Raw genomic sequence first — 11,644 nt, 5'->3', positions numbered from 1 at the left:
TAGTTATTCCCATTTCCAAAACAATAAATTAGAGTGAAGTCAAGTGATTGCCCTGAAGTGAGCTGGGAGAACAGGTATCAGAAACAGATGCCAATGTGTTTCTCATACACAAACTTTGACTTCAGCTACCAGGTGGAATAAAATGTTCTGAAAGCTGGTCAGAAGACTTCCAGTATTTCCAAGAACTGACTGGGCGTGGGAAAATATCCTTATCAAACATTTGCCATGTCTGGAGCCTATCCTATCTAATAATAGACAAATATGCAAATTGACCATACATCTGACACACCCACAAGCCACGCCCACCATCCAATCAGAGTGAGTATGCAAATTAATCCAAACCAAGATGGCTACAGCCACAGAGAGCAAGGTTTCCTAGGTAACAGAGGAAGCCAAGCTTTCCGCCTGCCCTTGCCAGTCCTAAGCCTCCACTCAAGCTACAAAGTTTCAATTATAGAAGGTAAACAAATTCAAACAGAAATGGTGGCAGAATGGAGCTTGAGAGAGCAGGCCAGGGTTGCTGCTGGCAACAGCAGAAGCAAAGCTTTCCACACACCCTGGCCGGGCCCACCCGTTTAAGGCAACGAAGTTTCAATTATAACCCCAACACAAATGGCTGCCGGCCTTGGAGGGAGCACCAGGCTTGGCTCCGCTCCAGGCTACAAAGTTTCAATTGTAGAAGGAAAATAAATTCCAGATACCAGGGCCTCCGCTTGGGTTGCCAGGGAGTGTGACCGACCTGAAAACCACCACAGGCCCCTTGCTCAGGCTGCCCCACACCCCAAGGGAACCCCCACCTGATCTGGGACGCCCTTCAGGGCAAACCAGCTGGCCCCCACCCCTGTACCAGGCCTCTATCCTATCTAATAAAAGAGTAATATGCAGATTGATCATCACTGCAACACACAATATAGCTGCCCCCATGTGGTCAAAGATCCTGCCCCCATGTGGACATAAGATGGCCACCACAAGATGGCCAGCAGGAGAGGGCAGTTGGGAGGCACCCGGCCTGCAAGGGAAGGCAGTTGAGAAGGACCAGGCCCGCAAGGGAGGGCAGTTGAGAGGAACCAGGCCTGTAAGGGAGGGCAGTTGGAGGTGATCAACCCTGCAGGAGAAGGCAGTTAGGGGCGACCAGGCCAGCAGAGGAGGGAAGTTGGGGGCAAACAGGCTGGCAGCAGAGTGGTTAGGGGGTGATCAGGCTGGCAGGCAGAAGCAGTTAGTGGCAATCAGGAAGGCAGGCAGGCAAGCAGTTGGGAGCCAGCAGTCCTGGATTGTGAGAGGGATGTCCGACTGCCCGTTTAGGCCCGATCCCACCAGGCAGTCGGACATCCCTCAAGGGGTCCCATATTGGAGAGGGTACAGGCTGGGCTGAGGGACAACCCCCCTCTGTGCATGAATTTCATGCACCGGGCCTCTAGTCTTTAATATAACTCCCTGGAAGATACCCTGGACAAGGCTAATTAGGAGTCATAACTCTGGAGTTAACCAACCTTTAGTAGAGAGGATTTTTTATTTATTTAGTTAATTTAGGCTTAGTAAATGGTTTTTCTACTTAGAGTTTCAGAAACAATGTCAAGAAATATACATTAGTCTTCTTTTTATATATTTTAAGATATATTTTTATTGATTTCAGAAAGGAAAGGAGAGAGAGAGAGAGAAAGAGGGAGAGAGAGAAATCAATGATGAGAGGGAATCAATGATGGGTTGTCTCCTGCACGTCCGCCCCTCCCCCCCCCCCCCCCCCTCTATGGGATGGAGCCTGTAACCCAACCATGTGCCCTGACCGGAATCAAACCGTGACTCCCTGGTTCACAAGTTAACACTCCACCCCTGAGCAACACCAACCGGGTCTTGTTTTTATATTTAAACACAAGTCTAAATTGAATTTTAGACGTTTCTGCTTTCTGTGTTTACAAACTAGAAAATAGAGGACAAAACATAATTCTCAAAAATTCAATAATACATAATGTCAACTTAGTTTTGTGGTCTTTTACATATTTCCTTTAAATATATGCATTTGTATTCATGCTATGAAGCAATATGTTCACTCTGAAGTAGTAATGAATGCCAACTGTGTCTGCCACATTCTTTCTGTCTTTAAGGTGATTAAGCTACATGTTTAAATATTTATATTTTGGACATTAAGAATTAGTTTCTTCCTTATGGCAAGAAACTTGTTACTATTTTTATTCTCAATAGGGAAAAGGAATTGCAATTTTTATATGTAACAATATTTGAATAACTAAAAGCCATATATGTATGGTATAACAGTAATTTATTATAAATGAAAAGGCAGCTGGCTAGCTTCAACAATAATTTTTATTACGAGCTTATTTTTTATGCCTTCAAGCGTTTATTTCAAATGTGTGCTTGGGGATGTACATGGTATTGTTAGAGATCAAAGAATTTTCCAGCTTTAGTGGAGGCTTCTTTTCCTCCTAATTAAGCTTAGAAAATTCACTAATTCTTTATATTCTTTGACTTTCCATTTGCCTGAAGATGGAAGCACTGATAATAAGCTTAGATTAATTGGAGTAATGAGCTAAGACTGAGTTACTATAACAGCTGGTAGGATATGGACTTTGCTTCTGGAAGTTCAATGCATATAAACACAAAACAAGAGGTCGTATGTATCTAGCATATATCAAATTATCTTTATTTGTATTGCTTCCTAGGCTTTTCATCAGTATTCTAAAATATATTTGTTCCACATTAAGATGAATATATCAAAGGACATTTTACTTTATTTTTATATAAAGGGGACATTTGAGGTAAAGACAATAATTTTGTATAGTCCTCTGAGCTAATTATTAAATGATTAAAATTTTAATTGAATTTGAAAATAATTTATATCTTTAGTTTAAACAATTTGATTAATTAAATTCAGTTTACATTGACATAAAAAAAGTATAGAAATAGATGATTTTAAAAAGTAGACTAAAGAATTTCAACAAAGTGTAAAACATAAAATGAAGCTAGAAATGAGGTTATTATAAAAATAGATCCCATAAATCCAATGCTTTGCCAGGAGTGGGCCAGAATGTTGACATTAATCAGTGAACATGAGAAAAGAAACCTATTTACAAAAACGACAAAATTCTTAAAATAAAAACAGAATAGTTGTTTTAGAAACACACAAATATCTGTTTTGTGTGTGTTTTTAAAAAATCATAAAAAGTGATGCAATAAAGTTAATGTTCTTAACACTGTGAAAGTATTTTGTATGGAAAATTCACACATTTCATATAAAATTCAATATAAAAATATAACACAATGCTTTGTGTTGTAATAAATAATGTGTCAAGGCCTGATGCCAAATGTAGTGGTATTGTTTATTATAACATCCTTCAAAGGCCAAGCTTGATATTTTACCTGAGTTCTTTTTCTTACCGATTCTAGTCTAAGAATTTAAACTCCTATACTTGAGTTGACAACCAAAGGACATAAGTATGATTCTATTATATGAAGTTTTATGACAGAATGAATCAATAGTGATTTAAATCAGAACCATCGTTTGGAGAATATTGTCTGAGAAAGGGCATGAGAAATCTTTGGGTGTGATAGAAATATAGTGCTTGGAATGGTGGTTGCCTGGCAGTATATAGTGGTCAAACATCAAACTATATATTAAAAAATGTGTGCATTTTAATATATGTAAATTAAAACCTAACAAAATTGTATAAAATATAATTCCATATAAATTAATTTGTACTTGAATTTTCTACTATGATGCTATTTCTCCATATCAAAATGTATTACATTGTAAATGTTTTCTCTTTTTATGTTTAGAGGATAGAGACTGTGTTTACCTTGTTTACCATCATATTCATAGTTACTGACCCATAATTAATATTCAAATACAGTTTTAAATGAACATAGGTTATAAGATCTTCAGAATTCTATTTTCATTGATAAATTTGAAATATTTGAGCTATCAATATTTTTTTATTTAAAAATCAGGGCACTATAAACATCCTACAACTTAACTTTAAAGGTCTCTGATTCCCAGAGTGAAGCATTTATAATATTGTGACTACACAGCTAAATACATATCTACTTATCTTGCATGAATGTGCATTAGTGTATAATGTTTATGGTTAACAAATAGGTAGATTTTATGACGCTGTAATTTCATATACATATAAGCTAATTTGAGTATATTGACAATAGCGTCAAAATTGCAAATAACCATTATTTTTAGTTTTTAAAATATATTTTTCATGACCGTATTATCATAATTTTTCTATCAGTTTTTATTTGATAATGAAATGAGAATAATTTACAGTTGAACTCAATGGTAACATAAATATTTACACGTCCCCTTGCCTGGCTAATGCGGCTCAGTTAGTTGGTTATCATCCGGAGCACCAAAAGGTTGCCGGCTCCATCCCTGGTAGGGGGGATGCAGGAGGCAGCCAATCAATGATTTGCTCTGACATTGATGTTTCTCTTTCTCTCTCCCTCTTCTTTCCTACAAATCAATTTTAAAAAAAATTAAACTAAAATATTTACATTCCCTCCACTTTCCTACCTTATAAGGAACAATGTTTGATACTATTCCAATACAATAGGGAGTGGTACATTTCTAGGTGACCATCTTAGAACACAGAACTATTCCATCACATGAGTAACTTCAAAAGAAAGGCCATACCTAATAGAGACAGAATGGAATGTCACAGATCTAGAGAGAATTCTTGAATACTTTAACCTATTTAAACTCCAGTTTCTTTATTTTTAAATAAGGAAATTTAGCTAAATTTTCTTAAAGATCTTATTCAAATCTGATCTCTATAATTCTGTTACCACCATAGGTTCTTTTTTGTTTTTAAAGACATTAACTGGAAAATTAGGATATGAGATAAAATATAAAAATGAAATTATCTTTAAAACGTTTAGGATGACATGGTAATGACTTTTAGACTCACACTTATTTTCTCATTTTATGTCTTAATTTTTTTTTATTTCCATTGAACACATAAGTAATGCCTTAAAAATGGCAATTTGAAATATTTTTCTCTCAACCTAACACACTTAGTAATATGATGAATGATGAGAATCATTTTTAAAAATGTGAACAAATCACGGTAAGTGTAAAGAGTGGGAATCTCCTTTCTCCTTCCTATTTGTTTCTTTGTTGAGGGACTATAATTAAAGTAACACATGTCTTTACTTCATATTATTCTTAAAATTTAGCACAATACCTACAATTTATTAGTCCCTCAATAGCTATTCATTACTCCATAGAAGGCATAATTGAAAAAAAAAAATTTTGTCATTGTCATTTATGCTATTAGATCACAATTACCTCCTTTATGACCAGTTTATAAGCATTTTAACATTAAAAACAAAAAATAATAAACATGTAGAGATGTTAGTAGATAGTATTAAATCAATCTAAAATTTTTTTTCATTTTTTTCAATATTAACATCTTGCATATACACTAAACAAATTCTTAGCAGATGGATATCCTATGTAGTATTGAATAGCTCATTAATTATTCGAGAATTTGTAGATCTTGTCACAGGATCAAAAATGTTTTTAATAATTAATACTGTTTGCTTAAATGCATTAGAAAAAATCATTTACTTCTTACAACAGAAACACCAAAAGTATAGATTACACCTGTTTAAAAATTGTTTTCTTATTTCATCCACTTAAAAGTCAATTCATGTTTAGTCCTCAAAACTGTATTCTACCAGGGGAATATTGCCTTTATTCTGCCCTTTAAATGAATCAATTTAAATGATTATTTGAGTGAGATACACAATACACACACACACACACACACACACACACACACACACACACACATATACACTGAGTAGCCAGATTATTATGACCTCTGAATGCATAATAATATGGCCACTCAGTATATATACTAGAGGCCCGGTGCATGAATCTGTGCATGGGTGGGGTCCGGCCAGCCTGGCCAGGGGGAGGAGACATGGGCGGTTGGCCGGCCTGCCTGCTGGTCGAACTCCTGGTTGAGGGGACAATTTTCATATTAGCCTTTTATTATATAGGATATACACTGGGTGGCCAGATTATTATGACCACTTGACGTTTTTGGCAAATTAGCCGTACACTGCATCATATGGGATATGAAAGCCAAAGGCCTGTTCAAACACCTTTGCTGTCTGCAGTTACCAAGATAAAACATCTACAATTTGCACAGGAACACAAGGATTGGACAGTTGAGCATTGGAAAAAAGTCATGTGGTCCGATGAATCATGTTTCCAGTTGCATCATGCAGATGGCAGAGTGAGAATTTCATGGAAACAGCATGAAATCATGCACCCCACATGCATGAGTACAACCCTTCAAGCTGGTGAGGGCAGTGTTATGGTTTGGGGCATGTTTTCCTGGCATGATTTGGGCCCTTTAATTCGTGAGGAACAACGTCTGAATAGCACAACATACCTAAATATCATTGCTGATCAAGTTCATCCTATCATGTTGATGGTGTATCCCAATGGAGATGGCTTCTTCCAACAAGACAATGCGCCATGCCATGGTGCTCGTATTGTGCAGGAGTGGTTTCAAGAACATGAGGGAGACTTTACCTTGCTTAGGTGGCCCCCACAATCACCAGACCTCAATCCAAGTGAGCATTTGTGGGACGAAGTTAAAAGAGCCATCAGGCAGCTGGTTCCACAACCATCAAATCTCACAGAACTGGACAGTGCTATTCATCAGGCATGGTGTCAGATTCCTCGCATCACCTTTCAACATCTCGTGGAGTCAATGCCAAGAAGAATCGCTGCAGTATTGAAGGCAAAAGGTGGCCCAACGAAGTACTGATGGGGTGGTCATAATAATCTGGCCACTCAGTGTGTGTGTGTGTATATATATATATATATATATATATATATATATATATATATATATTTGGAAATATATAATTGGAAATTTTGCTGAGGTCATAATAATGTGACCACTCAGTGTGTGCGTGTGTGTGTGCGCGCGCGTGCGCGTGTGTGCGTGTGTGTGTGTGTGTGTGTGTGTGTGTGTGTTTGGAAATATATAATTGGAAATTTTGCCAAAAGATAATGTCTTTAAATTATATATATTTTACAAAGTAGCTTTGGTAAGCCTCCTAGTGTCCTGTAAATCTATAAACAGTTTCAAATAGAATAAAATGGTCAGGAATTTGAAAGCTATGTTCTGGGACCTAAAAGGAAGTGAGAACTGAGATAACGTATTAGAAGAAAAAAACATCAGCATAATTTAGTCTAAGTGTTTCATTTTCTAGATGAGGAAACTAAGACCACATTAAAAAGTGACTAATTCAAGTTCCCATATGTAATTAAGATCTAAATGCAAAAAATAAAATTTCAGACCCCTGGGCAGTGATCTGCTAAAACATTACGTGATTAAATAATCTGTACAACGTAACTTCAAGTCCACTCTGTTCGAATTGTGCAATTATCTAAAATTGTTTTGCTTATAAAAACATAACCTTAGGGTGAATTGTTTTGCCCTTTTCTAAAAGAAGTATAATCTATGCTTCTTAAATGCCAAGCCAATCACAATGAAAGCACAAAACTCTCGTGGCCACCAGAAATTTTGGGCAGTTTGCACAAAACTTTGGTTTAGTAATTTTATTTTCATTTTCACAGCAATAAGAAAATACAACAAATGCTATTTAAAAATTCTCTTTAGCCCTAGCCGGTTTGGCTCAGTGGATAGAGCGTTGGCCTGCGGACTCAGGGGTCCCAGGTTCAATTCCGCTCAGGGGCATGTACCTTGGCTGCAGGCACATACCCAGTAGGGAGTGTGTAGGAGGCAGCTGATCGATGTTTCTCTCTCATCGATGTTTCTAACTCTCTATCCCTCTCCCTTCCTCTCTGTAAAAAAATCAATAAAATATATTTTAATAAATAATAATAAAAAATGAATAAAAAATTCTCTTTAGAGCAATGGTAGTAATGACAAGGTCTATATGATTTATGAGCTTTTGATAAATTTTATTCCCTGAAAAATCATGAGACTGGATAATTCTGAGAAAAAAAACAACAAGGTGATTATTTTCTCCAGTATCTTTTCTCCACACATTCTGACTTATTCATATTGCTGCTGGGTTTCTCAATGGCATTATTTGTGTTGCTAATCATATCCACTTCTTTAATCTCCACCATGTATTAAAGATCCTGAAGTGCATCCCTGAGTCATTACTGATCCCCTGTAAGACAAGTCAATAAAGGGGAAGAAAGCAATGAAGCAAGCTCATTAGATCCCCAGATTATTATAGGAATTTGGTCAGGTGAAATAAATACCAATGGACAGAACCTATCTACATATAGATAGAAGATGATATATTGGATAGATAGATGTAAAAAAAAAATCATGTAACTCAGAAGCTTTAAGAAGAAATAAAAAGTAAATTTGTCAGAATACTAGTATATCATAGATGTGGTTCAGAAAGATTTCTCTGAGATACTTTTGAAAGAGAAACCTGGTTTGTAAAAGAGTTAAGGATATACTCTTAGGGAGGCCTAGGGTATTTCAATGTTTTTACTAAAAGCACAATATATATATATATTAGGGTGGGCAGAGTAGGTTTACAGTTGTTCATATGGAAAATAATGCAATCTATATATATAAAAGCCTAAGCAACTGAACGACTGAATGACCGAACAACCAAATGACTGTTTGATCAGTCGCTGTGACACACACTGACCACCAGTGGGAAGAAGCTCAATGCAGGAGCTGCCCCCTGGTGGTCAGTGTGATCCCACAGCTGGAGCGCCATTCAGTTGACTAACGGGTGCCAGACACCAGGCTCACAGCTGGCGAGCACAGCTGCGGTGGTGTGAGCACTCCTGCCTCCACGGCAGCGAACTACCGAGCTTCATGCACTACTACATCCCTTGGGAGATGTTGTACTGCAGGTTTTGGCCCAATCCCCCAAGGGGTCACAGATTGCGAGAGGGCGCAGGCCAGGCTAAGGGACCTTAGTAATTAATAAATGATAATACAAGAATAAACTGTGTTTCACGTCCTCACAACTGTAAACCTACTTTTGCTCCACCCAGTTTATGTTATCTCTGAACATGTCTTATTTCAGCTAATGAAAAATATTTAAAATCAGAAATAAGGAATTAATATTAAATTCTGCTGAAAAGAAACCAACATCTTAAACAAAGAAAAAAAAAACATTGAAATGTTCAAAATTCTTGAACTAATCAAACATAGAACTTCATCAGATTTTAAAGTAATTAACAAATTTCTCAGCAAATTATTCACATAGTAACATAAAAGCAGTTGCTTTGAATCATTTGTTTAACTATTGTGATATAGCTGTGTTTTAGTATGGGAATGTAAAAAGCACTCTCTAAATGAACCTTTACTATTTATTGCCTGTATATAATTTTTGGACAAGTCATTAAGTCAGAGTAAAGGTACCATCTCTCTTTTTATATTTCTGAAATTACCAGGCATAGTAAAGATATTGAAAACTAGTTCTTTGGCTAATTAAAAATTATGAGGGTCTTTCAAGCTTTACCAACCACACAAACCTAGTTAGTTACTATTTAGTTACTAGTGGTGAGTAAGTAGCTTAGATTCAGGTTTCTGTCCTTCATGCTATTAGAATCATCCCATTGCCATGTGTTCTCTCTTTGTATGTGGTCAAGTCCTAACATAGTCTATTAAATATAAACCGTCAGTTAATGAGTTCAAAACATTTGAATTAGTTCAAGTCTACATATGCTTGGTATAATCAGAAATCATGTTTCTTTATATCAGTGCTTTCCACTTCAAAGAAGATTTTGTAATTGTTTGGATTGTTCAATGGAATTTTTCAGTTATTATTTGACATTTCTCAAGGTTTATGTTTAGCGTCTGCTATATGCTTTATTATAATACTAGTGGCCTGGTGCACAAAATTCATGCACATTAAAAGGGGATTAATTAGAGGAAATATTTTAATATTGCTCTTTGCCCTTTTTCTATAATAGAAGTGTCAGAGATGAAAGAAAATTAAAAATAAAATATAAAGTTAAAAGTAAAATATATAAGAAAATCTTCCTCCTGTCAGAGTCTGGGATGCACCACGGGACCCAGAGTCAAGTCCCCGCCTACCCACGTGCACCTCAAAATCGCTCGAGACCCAGACCCGGCCAGCCTCCCTCCCCGATTGGGCGAAATCAAGACCCAGCAAGTCCCACCTTTGTGAAGCCCCACCAGGTGGGGGCTGCAGCCTCAGGTCCCCCGGCCTAGTGCTGGGAGGGGTGTGCAGCCTCAGGTCCCCTGTCAAGCCCCAGCGGCCTGAGGTTCCCCAGCTCGGGGCGAGGGGAGCACATGAGGTTCCCCGGCCCAGCAATGGGCGGGGGGTGGACCTTGAGGTCCCCCGTCAAGCCCCACCAGGTGAGGGGCACAGCCTGAGGTCCCCCAGCCCAGCACTGGGGCAGGGGGTTGAGGCCTGAGGTCTCCCTGTCAAGCCCTGCTGGGTCGGCGGCACGGCCTGAGGTCCCCAATGCTGGGGTAGGGGGCATGGCCTGAGGTCTCTCATCAAGCCCTGCTGGGCAGGGGGTGCATCCTGAGGTCCCCCGGCCTGGCGCCAGGGTGGGGGACACAACCTGAGGTCCCCTGTCAAGCCCCATGGGGGTGGGAAGAGGCACAGCCTCAGGTCCCTGCTGATTACTCGTTAAGGCTCGTTATAGGAACTTGGCATCCACTGTGGGTGCCACCATCTTTGTGGCAGAGTGACAGTCAATTTGCATATTCCCTCTTTATTATCCTACCTAATAAAATGGTAATATGTAAATTACCATCACTCCGCTATGCCCACAATTGGGCCAGCGGGAGGCGCAGGGGGCGGGACTCGGGGTGGCCAGGGTAGCCGATTGGGCCAGCAGGACGCTGAGCTCGTGTCGCCAGTGGTGGTGCGAGCTCAGTGTCTGTGCCATGGCTGTGCTGCGGAACAGAAGGGGCCTCTGGGGCAGTGAGCTCACGTCCCGCCGCAGACCATCAAAAGCAGGGGAGCTGGGTGCCTGTCTGCTCCGGCACCAGGCCTTTCAGAAGCCTCCGCCGGCTTCTGAAAGGCCTGGTGCACCAGCGGACAGGCACCCAGCTCCCCTGCGATCAAAAGCGAAAGCGTGTAGGGGACCCTACACATGCATGATTCAATCATGCACTGGGCCTCTAGTATAGGATAAAATGGCCTTGCTGCTGAATTCTAATAGTGTGTCTGGAATTTGAGAATAACCAACTGCAGTGACAATGAATAACTAAAGATGTCCATTGGATAAGGAGATCCTCTGAGTTTTTGCTAAGCACACAGTATGCAAAAGCTCAACTTGCTGAGCTTCCGTCTGCCAGCTTCACTGGACACTGGGACTGGATAATTGACATCACTGGTTACCTTAAAAACCATTACCTGTCAATTCCCAGGTCTCAAGGTAGTAGGCAATAGTGTTCATTGTACACAGGTGTTATCCAACTAGTCAGTAAAATCTGGTAGTAGAGATTTTCTCCAAATTAAAACTCAAAATCACATTCATAGTAAGGAAAACTTAAATGCCATGGCTTTTCTTTATTTATTTTGAATTGAGGAGGAAGAAAAGATTTGCTTACATAGCAAACCCCTCTGAAAACTTTCCTTTTATGTGCTCCAGAGAGTTAACAGTATACTTTATCAG

Source organism: Eptesicus fuscus, chromosome 8, assembly GCF_027574615.1.
Source record: "Eptesicus fuscus isolate TK198812 chromosome 8, DD_ASM_mEF_20220401, whole genome shotgun sequence".
NCBI lineage: Eukaryota > Metazoa > Chordata > Mammalia > Chiroptera > Vespertilionidae > Eptesicus > Eptesicus fuscus.
The sequence above is the reverse complement of the archived record's forward strand: the minus strand, read 5'-3'. Positions refer to the sequence as shown.